Source organism: Alligator sinensis, unplaced genomic scaffold (genome assembly GCF_000455745.1).
Source record: "Alligator sinensis unplaced genomic scaffold, ASM45574v1 scaffold1475_1, whole genome shotgun sequence".
In the NCBI taxonomy this organism is placed as follows: Eukaryota; Metazoa; Chordata; order Crocodylia; family Alligatoridae; genus Alligator; species Alligator sinensis.
Window position 1 is genome coordinate 150,592 of NW_005843179.1, and position 17,689 is coordinate 168,280.

At 42.3% G+C, this 17,689-nt stretch overlaps 2 long non-coding RNA genes across 3 annotated transcripts in view; one reads left to right on the forward strand and one right to left on the reverse strand.

Moving 5' to 3' along the window:
* Positions 1 to 1,047, reverse strand: part of LOC102383843 — an 8,391-nt gene extending 7,344 nt beyond the window's left edge. Inside the window, exon 1 of the long non-coding RNA XR_325383.1 lies at positions 1,011 to 1,047. This is a non-coding gene — a long non-coding RNA (uncharacterized LOC102383843). The remainder of the gene's footprint in view (positions 1 to 1,010) is intronic.
* Positions 1 to 17,689, forward strand: part of LOC106723129 — a 181,428-nt gene that overhangs the window by 120,638 nt on the left and 43,101 nt on the right. The gene's annotated exons all lie outside the window — the stretch shown is intronic.

Genomic DNA, 17,689 nt, shown 5'->3' on the forward strand with positions numbered 1-17,689 from the left:
AGCCACAGCCTTCCTGATGACACCAGTGCCGCAGTCTTCGGTTCACTACCTGGATCCTCCTCTCCCTCAGCCTGTAGCCCGAGACTGGGAGGATTGTAGAAAACACCACCTGTTCCCCAAGACCCTTTAGCCCCACTGCCAAATCCCTGTAGCACTTCATGACCCAGCTGGGAGCGCTGTGTCATTGGTGCCCACATGGATAAGGAGCATAGAGTAGTGGTCAGTGGGCTGGAGGAGTTTAGGGATCTTCTCTGCAATGTCTTGGATTCAGGCTCCCAGGAAGCAACAGACTTCCCAGGCTAAAAGGTCAGGGCGGCAGATTGTCCCCTCAGTCCCCCTCAGGATGGAGTCTCCCATGACAAACACTTTGTGTTTTGTCTTAGGGAGAGCGGGGGTGGTAGCTACGGTAGAGCCTGTGTTGCTTGCAGGAGCTGGCAACTTATAAGGCTCTGCTGGGGCTACAAGAGGTTCAAACCTGTTGCAAAGCTCCAGCAGGGCAGGGACTTTGGTGCGGCGGGCCTTGGGGCCCTTGACCACCTTGGTCCAGCCCCTTGGCTGGACAGAACGGGAGGTCCCCAAGTGTTCCCTTGTCCTGGAGGGAGACCGTGGTGTACCCTCCATCTCCCAGGGGAGAAGGGCTTGGCAGTAGGAGTCAATCTCCTGCTCACAGTCTCTGATGGCGCACAGTCTCTGGACTGTGGCCTGGAGCTCCTCCAGCTGGCATGCCAGAGACCCTAAAAGGGGGCAGACCTCACAAGGGGAGGTGGCCATAGTCCCAGACCCCAGAGCCTGAAAAAACAACAGGCAGCCCCCACAGCCGAAACCGAGAGAATCCATCTGGAAAGGCACCCCAACCCACCTTTCACCAGGGTGGTAACTAGCCTGGCATTTCCTGGGGGTTTCCTGCACCACTGAGAGCCCCACCAGGCCACCCACTCCTGGCAGGGTGCAGTTTTAGGTCATGCCCAGGACCAGGAGCCTCCTTACCATCCCCTACAGCTCCCCCTTACCTCCAGATTATATCAGCAGCCCTCCAGCCAGGTAATGTTGTTGCCTGTTCTCCAGCATCAGAACTGCCCTGTTTATATGGGCAGCCCTGAATCTAAAATGGCTGCCCTAATCAGGCACCTGCTGGCTGTTGCCTTCTGGCCCTTTAAAGTGGCAGGCAGAAACAGTGACCTGCCACACTCTGGCAAAAGTATAGATGGTATAGGATGGGAACAAGTCCCCATAGGTAGGAAATAAACTGCATTTTTGCACGTAGGGAGCTGAAGATGGAAGGCTGTCCCTCTGGGTCCATGAGAGTGCCTGAGCTGTGCTGAGTAGCTTATTGATGTGTAGGTCAGGTAGAATTCCTTCCCTGGAGGTGTCAGATGGCAGGCAGGATGGTAAAAAATCTTTCTTGTTATTCTGCAATGAAATTTAAAATCCAAAATCGGCTAAAATTTGGCATCTTCCAAAAGGACACTTTTCTTGCTATTTCCCAGTTAGTCTAATAAAAGGTATCATTTTGGAGCCAAGAGTTCTAGTTTTTTGTATGTCTTCTTGTCTTGGACTGTGGCAGAGCACCAGCGGTGCCTGCCACTTTAAAAGCTAAGTCAAACACTCAGCAGGTGTTTAATTACAGTGGCCATTTTAGAACTCTGGCTGCCTATATAAACAAGAGCAGTTTATTGCTGGGATCCAGGCAAGAAATATCACGTGGCTGAGCTGTTGCATGGGAACATCTTGCAGGTAGGAGCAGGAGGCTCTGGTCCTGAGCATGACCTAAATCTTCACTGTGCAGGGATTGGGTGGTCTGGTGGGGCTCCCAGTGGTGCGGGAGCCCCCAGGAAATGCCAGGCCAGTTACCACCCCGGTAAAAAATGGGTAGGAGCACCTTAACCCCAGCCCTCATGTCCCAGCTGCCTGTGGAGGGTTCGGGATTGAGAGTGTGGTCGGGGGTAGAAAGGTAAGAAAGATTTATTGACTTAACGAAAACACAACTACGCGTAGTAACAAGACAAACAATGACAGATAAAAGCAATTTGCATTGGCAACTTATCAGCAGTCCCCTCTGATGCCTGATACGCAGCAAGCTTCTCTTTCCACAAAGTTCAATGAAGTCAGGCGTCCCTGAACAGCACTATCCAAAGGGGCACTGGGAAGGACCCTGGAATGCAGTCCTTGGGCTCCTCGAGGTCCACAGGCCCACTGATCCAGGCAACAGCTAACTAATCCTTTTCACAGAGCTGTTTCTTCCTTCTGAATGGTTTCCAAATATTCCAGCTCATTTATAGCTTCTGAATGATACTGATAGTGAACAACCACTCAGATTCCTTTTACTTCAACTGTCCTTAGACTGACCAATTAGCAGTACAACCCTTGCATTCCTTTGATAAGGTAATTTTAACTGCGCCACAGGGCCTTACTACTTCTAGGCTTTGCTAAATTTACTAGGCCTTACTTTATACAAGGCCTCACTACATCTTAATCTTTAATTGGGTTCTTAGCAACAACATATAGCTTAATATCTAAACAAATATAGAAAAAGGACTTGGTCTGATCTTCATAGGGCCTTCAGCAAGCACCTGTATCACACAGACATAATTTCAGCTGTCACACCCTCATCTTTGGGTGGGTTGTTTGAACCATCTAATCCAGGGAAGGCCAGGTAAGCTTCTTGAAGTGCCTGGCTCTGCTGGGGTGAGTGACCCTGCAGGGCCAGGCACGCTTTGTGAAGCACCTGAGCCGGGAATGGGGGACCCCGATCCCTGAGTGCAGGTGGGAGGCTTATAGACCTAACCTGAAGGACCTGACTGGTCAATGCTGGGGCTAGGACCCAAATAGGGGACAAAAGGGCCAGGGGCCCACCGTGAGGTACGCCCATATACAGCAAAGAAGCTCAGAGTCCTGACTGGCCTGAGATGGGGCCAGGGCTTAAAGGGAAACCAAAGGTCCCAGGGAACGGGCCACAGCTAATGGGTGAAGGGGATAATTGAGTTGACTGCCTGAGATGCCATCTGTGAGGCTTGGACCATGGTGTAGGGGTGAAATGGAGCCATGGATAGCCCCCCAATATTGGGGTGTATAATGGACAGCCTCCTGCCTAATTATTACATCAATATTATTACATCAAGGTGTGGCAGAAGAGTGAGGTGGGTGGCAGACCCATGGACAGGGGACAGGCTGGTGCTTGCACCAAGCATGAAAGCTTGCCCTGTCACACAGACCAACACGGCTGTACCAAGTACATCCCTGAAACTTAGAAGAGTTATCTGAGGCATTTGGAGTCAGGATTCTCTATTAAAATTAGTGCAAAGTGGATGTCCAAATCTCATAGCAGCTTTGAAACTCTCAGCTTAGGTCACTAAGATTTGATTAAATAAAGCAGCACCAAATGTGAAAAATCCATTCAAACCTTGCTGTTGTTGACTACACAATCCTTCCCAGTGACTAGTAATGATTCCTTACTATTTCAACTATACAAATCCATAGATAGGGTGACGTAAGCTGAGAGTGCCGCAAAATAGAACATATCGAGCAGCGTTAGCTTAACATGTTGAACAGACTTTTAAAGCAGCAGGAAATCCCATTCGTGCAAACATAAACGCAGTTTTCCAGTTGCAGCAGCATAAATGGGAAATTGCATGTTGTCTACAAACGCCCAAGGATTCCAGGAAACAGCCAAACTCAGAGGTAAGTTTTAAGGTGAGGCTGGCTTTACTTGTTTAACTTAGCAATAGTGAAAAGCTTGTGAAGAGTTGCCCCATGTGTAGTCACCAATTTAATATTTTCTTTGGTTATTATGGACTTTATCCTCTGTCACATCATGTTTGTTTCATTGTGACTGGACTATTATTTTCAGGTCCTTATCCTTTGATCACTGTGGCACTAAGTGCAAACTACTACTAAAATAGAATCATATGGAATAAATTTGATGCAGCTAAGTAGTGACTTGCAGCTCCTATGCTTACAGTAGATTATCTGAGCACACAGAGGCTGTCCTTCTTCAACACTAGAGCTAAAAATAGCACTTCCAAAATTTTGAGGGAAAGTAGAGGAGAACATTTTTGTCTCCCATTTTGAAACCAGGTTGATGGATGTACCAATTAACTATTATGAAATGTGTGCAACATGAAAATATTGTAATGCGTTTGCACCTGTGTCCCTTGTGGATGTTAGTAAAACTTTTTTAAAAAAATGAGAAGCATCTGGACAAGATGCTGACTTGTGCAAGTGAGTGAAAATCAATGGAAGGGGATGGCAATTCAGCGCTCTTTTTTTTTTTTTTTTTTTTTTTTTTAACAAGCCATCTGTCATTCAGGAAGATAAACTTGGGGAAGGTGAGGGGGAAAGGAGCATCGGTACCGGTACATTCAAGCCCTTGAAGCTTTTATATACAGTGGGAGTTTTTGCAGTAGTTTGCTTGTCAACAGGAATTCATCAGAATTGTCTAGTCCCTGTATTAATTAATAATAGTCACGTATAGCAGCAGTCTCTAACAAAATGCTTACATCTCTAAGCTCGATTTAGCTTTGCTATTTCAATTACTTGGTACCCATATGTTTCTTCTCAGTGGAATGATGGTGTCATTTGCAGGTTTATGAATGCTTTAGAATTTCAGGAGTTAAAATTAGATTTTGTTTTCCCTGTGAGACAACAGATGTCCCAGTACTTTAGTTACTCTAGATCCAGTTTCATTTACTTAGAATATATTACACTCACTTTCAGATTCTCCCCCCCCCCACTAATACATTGTATTTATTTTTGCTCTGGCTATATGTTTTTGGCTCCAACTACTTACACTTGTATAAACAATAATCATACTAATGCACAGCGCCTTAAATCTTCTTGTAAAAATACAGAATCCAGCCTTTTCTTACAAAAGGCTCAGGATTTCATAGCGTCTAATTCAGGAAAAAGTAAAACTAGAGCCCAAATTGAAATGTATTAGATTATACAGTAGCTTTCCAAAGAATGAATTGCCTCTCTTGGGATTTCTAACGCATGAATGGAAGCAAGCTCCAACAGTTGATTGCTGGACAGATCTTCATTGGCAGGGGGAAGGAATATCATGATTAAAAAGGTCTCTTCCACCTTTAAGGTGAAGGTACCAGCGAGGGGAGGATGAGTTGCGTCTCCAAGCTTTGAATGTAAAACCTCTCAAGTTGTATGAGGAGAGACAATGAACATGCAGGAAAAGGGACACAACTGAAAGAAGAAACAAGATATGATGTTTGTTAGACCTCAACTCCATGTGCCACCCAACAACTAGGGAGGCAACAGATCAATGCCATCACGTATCGCCTGTACACATTGCTCATCAACAGCTTTATTCAAAATGGAGACAGCTTTGGGCCAGCTCCAACAAACCAGGGGAGCTGCCACGAACATTAGTTTTTTTTCTATATTTATACACCTTGGTTTATGCTTATTGACATTTACCCCACCTTTGTCCCTCCTTTTTTCCACCCTTAGTCCTTTCCAGCTTAAGCTCCGTCTCTGTTTACTGTTTGTTTCATTAGCATGGAATTGCCTATGTCTTATTTACATGTCTTTTTCCTATGAGCACATGCTTAAGACCCTGACCCAAGTTTCTTTTGGTCACTTGAGCAGGCCTAGAAGCTTCTGGAGGCTTCTTTACCAATCACCATTCACCTTTTTGCATATGTTTATCTCAGATTCTGTTACCAGTTATATGTTGTTTTTCAGTCCCAGGTTGTACCATCTCCACATTCCTAAGACTTCACCTCATTCACAGCACACAGACTTACACAGTTAAGATGGCTACTTAGCATAAGTGAATGGCTGGTTTAGCATAAGCATTCATAAGCACAATCTGCTTCATCTTCTAATGATAGCCGGTGGTTTGCATCCTGTTTCTTTTACACAGTGAGCTATAGATCTTACAACACTACTATATTGTTAGGAAAATGCTTGCCTAAGTGTCTTGCAAGGTTATTTTTAACATACCATTCTGTCTTGTGGTTAGCAGCTTTGCTAGGCCACTGGTTATAGCTTTTTATTCAGATGCAAATTCAATGCTCCCCAAGATCCAAATACTGTCACCCTAACAATGTTTAATTGGGAGAAGCCAGAAGGTACACCAGGGGATTAAGACATCCATTAAAATACAGCTAGGATGAGACTGAGGGAGAAAAGGTGGGGCAGATAAGAAATAGAAGCAAAGGTTTAGATTTTCTAAAGGGGACTGAAAGTCATAGGTAGGTGTTCAGCATCTTCTGTAAACCAGACCTCAGTATATTGTCCCAACTTGGGCACCCAGAATTGTCCAATAGTCTCTTGTAAATGTTTAGGCTGAAATGTTTAGTTTGATGATAGGAGGCTGTATTTGAGTTTCCTTTGGCTACCACTTCAGTTTAACAGCACTGTTAATTTGATTGCCAGCTAAAATAAGATCTGAAGTTCAAACCTGGCTTCTGGCACAAATGTCCTGTGCATATGCATACAATTATTAATGTTGTTTCTGATTGCAGTTTCTACTGTGAAAATAACTTTTTTTTATTGCAGTCTCAAGGCATATTATTATTTGCTGGCCACATTTCTTCCTCCTTATCTGTTCTCTGTGGCTTGATGTCTACATGATAAATCAATGAGACCTGATTTAGCTTTTGGCAACTAGGCTTGAGGGATTCTCAGCAGAAGTCTTGAGAGGATACATGGTACTGATACTTTTCTGGGTTCGAAGTGAAGGGAAGAAGGGAGGCTTTGGGAAGGCACCATGAACCAGGAAAATGTTTGATATGTTCAGTGTATTTAATTTTCATATAAAACTATATAAAAGAGCAGATATTGTAAGTGAGGGTTAGCCGCAAAGAGGAGCAGCAGACAAAAATTGGTGTTCGTCTGCTGGATGAAAAATTTATTTTAAAGATATTAAATGAGTGGGTAGGTATGTATGTATGTATGTTGTGTAAATAATATACATTTCATATAACTGGACTGATTTTGTGAAGTCAGGAGTGTGCAGCCTGGAAGTCTTCCACCTTCCTGCTATTGAACTGAGGGATGGGTTGTGATTTCTAAGTTTCCCCCTACATAAAGGCACTGGGCTTGGTATCGCACATGAACTGGCTTGTCATTTATAAAAAGAATTAGTAATCATGGGGGGTTTTCATAGCCGTTACAAAATTAACTGATGCCACATTGTCTCAAGTTTAAAGTGATATTTTGTTATGCACCCAAATGCTCATCGTGGTCACTACTATCAAAATTTACAGGTGGGAATAGGTATGCAAGACTGGAAGGTATCTCTTGAGTCTAGTCCCTGCTTCATAGGAATCTAAAATAGATGGTACCTAAATCCTATTTGTTTTCAATAGGGGCAAGATTCTTATCTCATTTAGGTTATTTTAGTCCAAGTTTTATTTATAATAATTTCATTTTCCCCATTCTGTAGGAAATATGCCCAAGAGATGCTTTCATGATATAGCATCCATTTTAATGTCTTGAATTGGCATTTGAGAGTAATTATGTTACTGACATTTAACCCACAAGTAATTAGCATTCTGTTTCTGTTGAGAAAACAAATGCTTTTGGTCATTTTCCATTCAGTCAATGTGACTTGCATATATTTGCACATGCTGCAATGAGGAGAAATGTTATTTTCATTTCCACTTGCATACTTGGTCTTGACAATTTTAGGATGTTGAGCTGTCCTTTTTTCCTCTTTCCTTGCTCTGCCGTCCAGGTATGACCTTTGTGTTTGTTTAGAGTTATCTCTAAGAAGACCCCCCCCCCCCCCCCACAACGTAGTACCCAAATAGCAACAGTGGCAAACAGTGTTCTGTATAGCACTCCTGTCACAAAAGGCTAGAGAATGAAAATGCTATTTGAGATTAATATTAACTTTAATCTCTGAAGATCTGAAAAATGTAGATGCTTCAGCTGGGCTTTTGGATTTGCCAACTTTGTACTGAAAGGCACATGAAATTTTAGGGAATTCATTACTTCCATTTTCAGAACTAGAAATTGTTTGGCAGTTCTGACTACATTCATCAAATGGCCACTGAAATCACTGGATAGTATTCATTATTTGATAAGAGTTCAGTATGACCTCTTATCATGCATGCTTTCTGCTAATCAGAGAAGAAATGCTTGGAATCTGGATTTCTATTATGTTATTCTGAGTTCCTTTAAAGTGCCATTGATAGACTGTTGTAAACTGTTTGGTGATCCTATGATGTGTCTGTATCCTGTAACTTTCATTAACAATATTAGACATGAGGGTAGATCCTATAATGAAATTAAGTTAATTGTTAAGATCAGTCAGTCATGAGGATCAAACGTTATAGTATTTAATTTATTTATTTACAATTTTAAAAGAAATCATATTTAATATTGCTGTCAAGCCTTTCATTTACAATTATGATTATCTACCTATAGAAATGCATGTCAATACAGGTTTGATCCCTTCAGAGAAAAGAGGCAATGTCCTTTGGGGGACTGATACAGCAATGTGTCAGGGACAAATTCAAGAGTATATTCAGCTCTCTGTCTCCAAACAGTGACTGAAGGATACTGCAACTTCTACACTGAACCCAAAGGAATATGTTATTTCAGACAGGCATTCCCAGGTGTTGGGGTATAAGGCTGAGTAGGGGGATGCTGACTTTGTAACCCATAATGGGAGATGGGGGCAAAAATTGCATGCTACGCACTCACTAGTTCTTCCTGCAGACACAATGTCTAGTGCAGTGACAACATTCTGGAAATGTAGGCAACCAATAGAGCAGATAAGAGTGCAGGTTCCAGCAATTGGTTGGGTGTGTGGAAGAAATCAAACTTCGCGTTGTGGTTGTATTAGAATTGGCAGAGCCATCTAGGTTTATTTAAAGCTATACAAGTGATCACAGGGAGAGTTCTCAAAGGAACTGTGACCTCTACAAGTTTACAAGCATATTTATACTTTAGACAGCGAAAAAAAAGATGCAGGGTTCAGACAAAGCAACCTTGAGAGAAACAGAAAGATGTTGATCATTTGTTTGTCACACATAAGTAGTTTACTTATTAAAAAAGACACTGTTTTGGGAACAGTTATCAGCTTCTAGTTCGGCGGAAAGGAGAAGGTTAACATCTGCACGCAGACAAAACAAGGCATGAAGGTTTTTCCTTATCTTAGAACATTCTGAAACACATAGCATCAGCATCTTCTTCTCTTCTCTTTCTCTCTCTCTGTCTCTCCTCCTAGTCAAGTAAGAGGCCTGGTTAAACTTACTTCCACAGGTGTCAAAGATGACAGGTAGTGTTTATTTGGCTTTCCAGAAATAATTATTTAGACAGCTGATTTTCTTTACTGGCAATTTTCTTGCCTTCACTTGGGTAAATAGTGCAATGCAATTGTCACACACATTCCTTCACTGACTGGATTCTCAGATTTGCGTTATTGGGAACAGTTTAAAAACACTTTGTGGACTATACATTGCATACGTTTTGGCTTATCCTTCTAGATACAATGTGAACATTTTATTGGCTTTGCCATATTTAGAAAGCTGAGAGTGAGCAGGTATGGCCACCATAGCTACCAGCATTTAGAAGTGGTTAAATGTGATAGGGGTATTCCATCTTGTTTTCTGAGCACAGAGACACTACTATAAAGTATATAGGGCCTGATTCTTAGCTTGCAGTAAATCAGGGCCAGGTACAGACATTACACTTTTACTAGCATAAATGATCGGAACTGGCCTGTACTCCAAAGCAGAAGTTCACCATAGAAAATCAGTCTGTACCTGGAACAGATCAGGATTTTGGCACAAGTAGACTGGCTTAAAAATGGCAGAACCTGATCTAATATTTGAGCCACTGCCCCCCCACCCCCCTGCCAAGAGGGTGAATGTGTGTCTGTTCACTAGCAATCTAAATTATGTTGCTTACAGAAAACTGCATAACTTATATCAATTCTGCTTCAGGTTTTTTTCAATGGTTGTACCCAGCCCAGGAGTAAGTCTACTCTAGTCAGTGGAATGGCACTGTAAAATCAGAACCAAGCCCTGGTTTTGTGTGTCATGGCGAACTTACTTGGGAGCACTTCTTTAGCTTAAACATCTGTTGCCTACCACCATTAGAGAAACTACAAGCCTCTCTAATATGCTATATGCTAGGGGCCTAGCACTATATTATTCAGTTTAAGATCAAAGCGAAAACAACTATTTTTCTAGATTATATATAACAAGATCATCAACAAATCAGGCAAAAAAAGGCAAAATAATCAAAAGTGATTGTTGCATTGGTCTTGTAGTCATTATAGTGAAATGTTACACTTCTTATTCAGATTTGTAAAATGACCTATAGTTTTCCTGAGCATCTTGACAGTGACCCCAATACTTCACTGTCAGTCACTTCTACATTCAAATATTACCACACCTGAGTTCAAGTTTTTAACTTTACATAAAAATAGTCTTCAGGGCTATGAACTAAAAGAAGGACACTACCAGAAATGTATAGCAGATAGTGATGTTGTAGAAGAAATGATGGTTTGAATAGTGGAACATCAAAACTATTAAAAAAGAAAGGAGGTTGTTAATTCCTATAGAGTGAAAAGAGATTAGCAGAAATCGGGTAGATTATAATGAATTGTAAAGTCACCTCCCTCAGTATCATCTGAATATAAATGCCACTGCCCCTCCCAGGCAGTTGATTTTAAAGTTTGGGTGGAACAGGAATACTGCACCCCCCCCCTGGATCCGATCCAATAAAATAAGATGTACATAACCTTTTTCCATATTTATTTGATTCCAAAGGTATGTTGAGAAAGTGGGCTGGAAAAACAGACAGGAGTCCACTACAGCAAGGAGACAGAATGTGGGACTTGTTGGAAGAAGGGGAATAAGAAGAACAGCTGCAGAAGATCAAAGGGGGTGTGAAACGCAGGTTGGGCCAGAAGATTGTACACAGTTTTAAAATGCCCTGACACTTCTGGCAGCTTGGCAGCAGTTTAGCAAGTGAAGTTTCAGCATCAACAAATCATTCCTGATGATGATAATTCCTGACAGTAATTCCTGCCTAAAGTGGTGTTTCTAGCATACTAGTTTCCTCCGTCTTATTGCCAGATGCTCAGCATCACTAGTGCTAAATATGGCCAAAGTTGTCAAACAATGTTCTGTGGCGTCTCATGGAAAATTTAAGTCTTGTAATTGGTTTAATGCCCTTAATTAAAGGTGAGCTTTGACTAGCTTTTTTAAATAGAAACTTCAGATATTAAAATTTAGATGTCTCCTTTTGGTTGGAATGGGTCTACTTGTACTCAGGCCTGTTTTCACTGAAAATGGCTAAGAGTGATGATCGTGGCAACTTTTTTTTTATTTACCAAAACAGAGAAGAGAGAGAATGTTTGCTTATAATGCTTGTGCATGCTATTTAAATGTATCCATATTTTATGGTTAAAATGTATGGGCTGTTTTGAAGACCTGCTCACTGTTGTCTAAACCTACACTATTGCAAACCCACCCAGGGTTATCTAAAGTTCTGTTCCAGAAGTTGTAATGGATCCAATTGACTTGAATGTTAATGAGCATCTCAGCTAATGTGTTGTGGGGGACAAGGGGGTTTGTCCCTTTCTTCACAGATCAGTAGGTTGTGTGCTTGGATAGGATGGGGGGCTTAGTCAGGATACTGATACTTAGTTATAGTGAAGTGTTGTTGGCACATTTGACTGTAAAAGTGGTACTTCATGCCTGATAGCCTCTGTGTTGCAGAAATCCTATTGAGTTTCCCTTGCAGGGACTGTTATTTGCAATGCTTATCTGCTGAGTTTCTAAGGACTGTTTTTCCTAAAAGCAACGCCATATATACATGTGAATTAATACAGTTTAAATTGCCTAGTATGGACTGCCCTAGTCTGCATTAATTTGAATGCTCATTCATGAAGATAAGTAAAACTGACTCCAGTCCAAAGTAAATTGGGAGTACAGATGTCCACATGTATATAAGTACAGCCTATGAGTACATCAGGGGTGTGTATCAGGATCTGGGGGAATGCCTGTTTTACTAGAGCACCCCAAGGGATGGCAAGGTCCAATGGTCACAAATTCCTCCAAGACCATTTTAGGCTGGACGTAAGGAAAAACTTCTTTAATGTCTGAGTCCCCAAGGCCTGGAATAGACTCCCTCCAGAGGTGGTGCAAATACCTACTCTGGACTCGTTTAAGAAGCATTTGGATGCTTATCTTGCTGGGATTCTTTGACCCTAGCTGAATTCCTGCCCCTGAGGCAGGGGGCTGGACTCGATGATCTATCGAGGTCCCTTCCAGCCTTAATGTGTATGAATCTATGAAAATATAGTGATGGCTGTAGTCCGGATTAAACCTAGAAAAAATGTAACCTCTATAAACGAGCATGGAGTTTTATTTGTACCTCTGGATAGCAAATAAATGGCCTAAAATATATTTTGGGGGTTAGTTAATAGCAGATTATTCCAGTTATCTGCAGATAGCTTGAATGTGTAGCTAATTTAATATCACACTTCTTAGGTTAAAATATTCCAAAAAGCTGTCAGAATCAGGTGGATGTATTATTTTAAATATGATCTGATAAGGAAATGAGTGTTGGATATTATTGACAAAAAAGCCTGTTTTTAAAGCCCAATTTTATGTTTTACATTTTCCCTTTTCTGGACTCCAGCGAAATTGATAGAGTAGCCGATGTCAGATATTGATATTTTATTCAGTGCCTGCCACCAAAATTTGCAGGCATCATAGAATGTGCTGGTCCCATTTATGAATTTACTGGTTGAATAAATGTAAATGCTCCATTGACTTTGGGTAAAATTAGATAGGATTCAAGCTTAATTTAAAGATGTTCAGAATAAAGGATGGATGGTGCAGGACCTGTAATTGGACCTGGAATTTTTCACTTCAGAGTCATTGGTCTTAACGCAAGCCAGGTGACCTGTAACTGAAAGCAGTTGCTATTCAGATGATGGCTTGATAGCCATAGTACAACCTGCTGGTATCCATTTCACAAAACATTACTACAGCTGGTGCTTTTGTTAGTAGATGCAGCAAAGAGGCCGAGGACTGAATGAGCATAAAACTCAACTCTCCAAAAAAAGGAATAAAGGAAAAACTCCAGTGGTACAATGTAGAGAAGCTGGCACCATCAATCCCTGTGCTTTACTAATGTCCTGAATGACAAGAGCATCAGTCTTGTCTGGCACTTTTAATGAACTCTCACTTCACTTTAAAAGAGCTGTCAGGTTCTAATGGAGGAAAAAACAACCAAACCACTCTCTCCCTTTTGTCCACATTCTTTGCCACTTTTTCTTGTTTTATGGGAATGTTATATGTCTCGCAAGAAGATCTAAAGAAAAAGGGTTTTTTGTTTTTTTCCTACCTGCCTAACAAATGTGGGAATAGCAGTACCTGAAAATGCTTGAAGTAATAATAAAGGTGCCCTGTCTTTAGGTAGCTTAACGTGATAACTGTTCAGTAAGCCTGTGCGAGTAGGCAGCTATTCAATCTGGCTTTGGATCTGGCTGCTTTGGATGCCAGCGATCCGATCCAGAGCTCCGGAATGGGTTCCCACTTTGATCCAGCTGAAGTGGCTCTGAAGCTTCAGGGCACCTCAGAGATCCGGCCATAGGATATAATGGGGAATTAATGAAATACCTATAACTTTGTTGTTTTCTGTGTGTTTCATCCAAATCAGACAAAAGTGGTAGCCTCTGCTGAGAACATGAAGTCTGCCAAGTGTCAAGAAGATCAGTGCAGAGGCTTGGGGGGAACTGTACCCCAAATTCTTGAAAGCAAAACTCATGTCACATCTATGTATTATACCACAGGGGGCTAAAAACTGCAGGGGTGGTGGCCCCTGCTGAGTCCATGAAGCCTGCCAGGTTTCAAGAAGATCGGTGCAGGAGTATGGGGGGAACTGCACCTCAAGCTATGGACAAACAAAACTCATGACATGGGTAACACTGTGTGTGTTAAGGCGCTGCAGGGATGGTAGCCCCTGCTGCGGCCACAAAGCCTGCCAGGTTTCAAGGAGATAGGTGCAGGGGTTTGTGAGAAACTGCACCTCAAGCTATGGACAAACAAAACTCATGACATGGGTAACACTGTGTGTGTTAAGGCGCTGCAGGGATGGTAGCCCCTGCTGCGGCCACAAAGCCTGCCATCTGTCAAGAAGATAGGTACAGGTCTTCTGGGTTCTGGGGCCTGCCGTCCATGGGCCCATGATGGCCTGGGAACCCCCATCCATGGGAATGTGATGGTCCCATTGGGCCCTGCAAGTGTAGTTCCTGACCGGCAAAACTCGTGACATGAGTGCTTGTGCAACTGACTGTCTCTGTCTTGCTAATTAACTTGTTAATGTCATGACCCAAAAGGCATGATTGTGTGTGTGCTTCGGCACCAGAATTATCCCCGTCAAGTTGCAGAGCATTGCATGGGAGAGTTTCCTGTAGCAAGAGGAAACCCCGGTGCAGGGACCAGTTTCCCGCCTTTTCTGCAGCTTCTTTTGCAGAGTGCATTGCTCAAGTTGCAAGAGGAATGCACGGTGCAAAAGAGTTCCCGCCACCGGTATGCAAATTTGTTCCCCGTGATTGGCTAGTGCTAAATTATTCACACGTGGCGGCTAGCGATTGGCCTGTTAGCCGTATAAGAGGCTTGACCCACCTCTTCCCGTCTTCGAACGCAACTCTTATAAGACGTACTTACGAATTCTACTTTGGTGGCTCGTTCACCCAGAGCATCCGGAGCTCTGCACCGTGGAGCCTAGCAACCTCCACGAGACCGTCTGTGTTGTTTGTCTGTAACTGCAACTTAATCAAGCTTTCCAGCCTACACCACTGCCATCTCGATGTAAGTAAATAATCTTTAAACTACCGCTACGCATCCGTGCCTAATTCCAGCTCGACGGCCTTCCCTCTCCGCCCCCGCGTGCCTGGGCTGCTGGCCACAGCCTGCGTGCAGCGCGAAAAAGGGCTCGGGTTGCTCCCGGCCCGCACAGTTAACACCTTGTAATCCTTGCTAATTAACTCATTAACGCCTAATTAACACCTACAAAACCACAGACTAAGGAGAGGAAATAATCAATACAGACAATCAACTGCCCCAAGACAGAGGCAGTCAGCTGCACAAGCACTCATGTCATGAGTTTTGCCTGTCAGCAGCTAGAGGTGCAGGGCCCCCTGGGCCCATCACATTCCCATGGATGGCAGACCCCAGAACCCCACTGCATCCATCTCCTTGAAGCCTGCCAGCTGTCATGGATGCAGCAGGGGCTAGCAGCTTTCACCCTGCTGCACCTTAACACACACAGTGTTACCCATGTCACAAGTTTTACTTGTCCACAGCTTGAGAAGCAGTTCCTCCCAAACCCCTACACCTATCTCCTTGAAACTTGGCAGGCTTTGTGACCTTATGAGGGGCTACCACCCCTGCAGTTTTCATCCCCTTGTGGTATACTACATACACGTGACATGAGTTTTTCTTTCGAGAATTTGGGGTGCAGTTTCTCCCAAACCCGTGCACCCATCACCTTAAATCTTGGCAGGCGTCATGCGATCCGCAGAAGCTACCACCCCTGCAGGTTTCACTTAAATCAGAGACAAAACAACGAAGTTATAGATATTTCATAGAGATCCGGCCACAGGGTATAATGGGGAATCAGAGGTGGCTCTGAAGCTCTTTCAAAGTGGTTCAGAAGCTCCGAACCGCTTTGGAAAGCCTAAAGAAGCCAGAGCTTCGATCCAGACATGCTGCTTTGGATGCTGAAGCATCCAAAGCTTCTCCGGATCTGAAGCACGGTCTGAAGCCTAGCACTGCCATACTGTTCAGTGCGTTAGCTAAGCAAAACAAAGATGACAAACCCCAAACCAGGTGAAACCCATTTGGTGGAGCGTGATATATTTATGAATAAATAGATGAATTACCAATAGATGTTGCATGACATTGTTTGTGCTCGCCGTGGAACTAATCTCAGCCTCTATTTAGTCCTTTGATTTGGTATTTCATTATAATTTTAAAGGTCAGTTAAGATTTAATAGTCCTTCAAGCTTTTCAAGCAAACCTGTGACCATTTTTCACATTTAGTATGGGAAGAATTATGGCATGACAACTATATAGAACATAAAATGTTGGTGGGGAGCCAGAGGAAACTGACAATTGAAAATAAGTTTTATTTTGAAACTTGGGTTCAAACAAAAGAGAATTCCAAGCAACATTTGAGAGAGAGGGTGAAATTCTCATGGAGTAAGAGCAGCAAAATTGTGCATGCAGCCTTTCTAAATAAAATGGAAGTATCTAGCAGACTTAAGAATGAGCAATATCAGGAAAAGGGATGAAACAGACTTAAACAACAAAAGAAAAAAGTGTCTAACTATGGGAACTTGAACACACTAGACTTTAGGTAATTCACTCTCATCTAATTTCTGATTTTTCATTGACTTTGGATTGAAGGAAAAATCAATAATTCCATCTCAATAAGTGACCAGCTGCAACTTTTGGACAACTTGCACAATTAAACCCCCCAGAACATAAGAATTATAACTTGTGTTTTTTGCTTTTAGAATTAGCTCTCGGTTTTGAAATAATTTAGGCAATAATGATTTTAATGTTACCCAGATGGACAGTACAGGCAGTCCTCGGGCTTATGACACAACTGGTTCCTGAAAACCATGCATTAGTCCAAATGTTGCAACTTGGAACTGATTTTCCCATAGGAAACAATGTTATAAATGGGGATTGGTTCCTGAACCAAGACCTGTTACCCTATTTTCACCGATAATAACCCAGAATTTTGTACTCAATCAATTATAGATGAGTAATATAGCTACATTAATGTATTTATATTGTAAATAGCAGTCAGATTGATTTGGAAGGACTTCTTTGAGGTGACTTTGCTGGACTTTTTGAAGGGCTTTTGGCTGGAGTCTTCTCAGGAGTCTTGGCTGCAAGTTTTTCTGGAGTCTTGTCTGCTTTCTTAAAGAACGTGTCCAAGGAAGTTTGGACAGATGTTCTCCAGGGAGATGAGCAACACAGCGAACTTGTTTGCTGGCATGGCATTGCATCAGTTCAAGTTTTGTAAAGTTGAAACTGACATCAGAAAGTTGAAACAGGGTGTCAATTTATAAATGATGTAAATGCAAAACGTTATAACTTGAAATGTTCTAAGTCGAGGACTGCCTGTAACTGAAAGCAACAATTTCATTGATAACTATTTGATGGCTACTGTGTAATGTTTTGGTATGTATTTTTAAAAAAACCTGCTATTATAGCTGGCAGCCTTGTTAGTTAGTAGACTCTGTAAGAAGGATCAAATGACCAGCAGTAATCTGATAATAAAACTGCTATAAATGTAGAGTTTCATAAAGTATTAATTGAGTCAGAGTGCATATATGATAAACAGGAAGAGGGGAAGGATTTTAGTTTGCTTGTTCATGACAGAGGTGGGTTCTGAGATGCAGGATTTTATCTGCATTTCTTCAGATATGAGTGTCACCACATTTGACATCAGTTTTGGCTTATTTCTAGGTTCTTGATGAGGAACGGTGGCAAATGCTAAACTCTGTGACCTGCAATCTGGACAAGTTAATGATGCATATTTCTCTGCTTCAGGATCTGTTATTCTGGATTCCAGGGATTAGGTTTTTTCTCTGTATTAACTGAGGTCTTTTTCTTAATGACAAATAGAAAAGTATTCCTTCAGGGGAAGGAACCAAAGGTTATATGCATGCAGCTCATGCCTG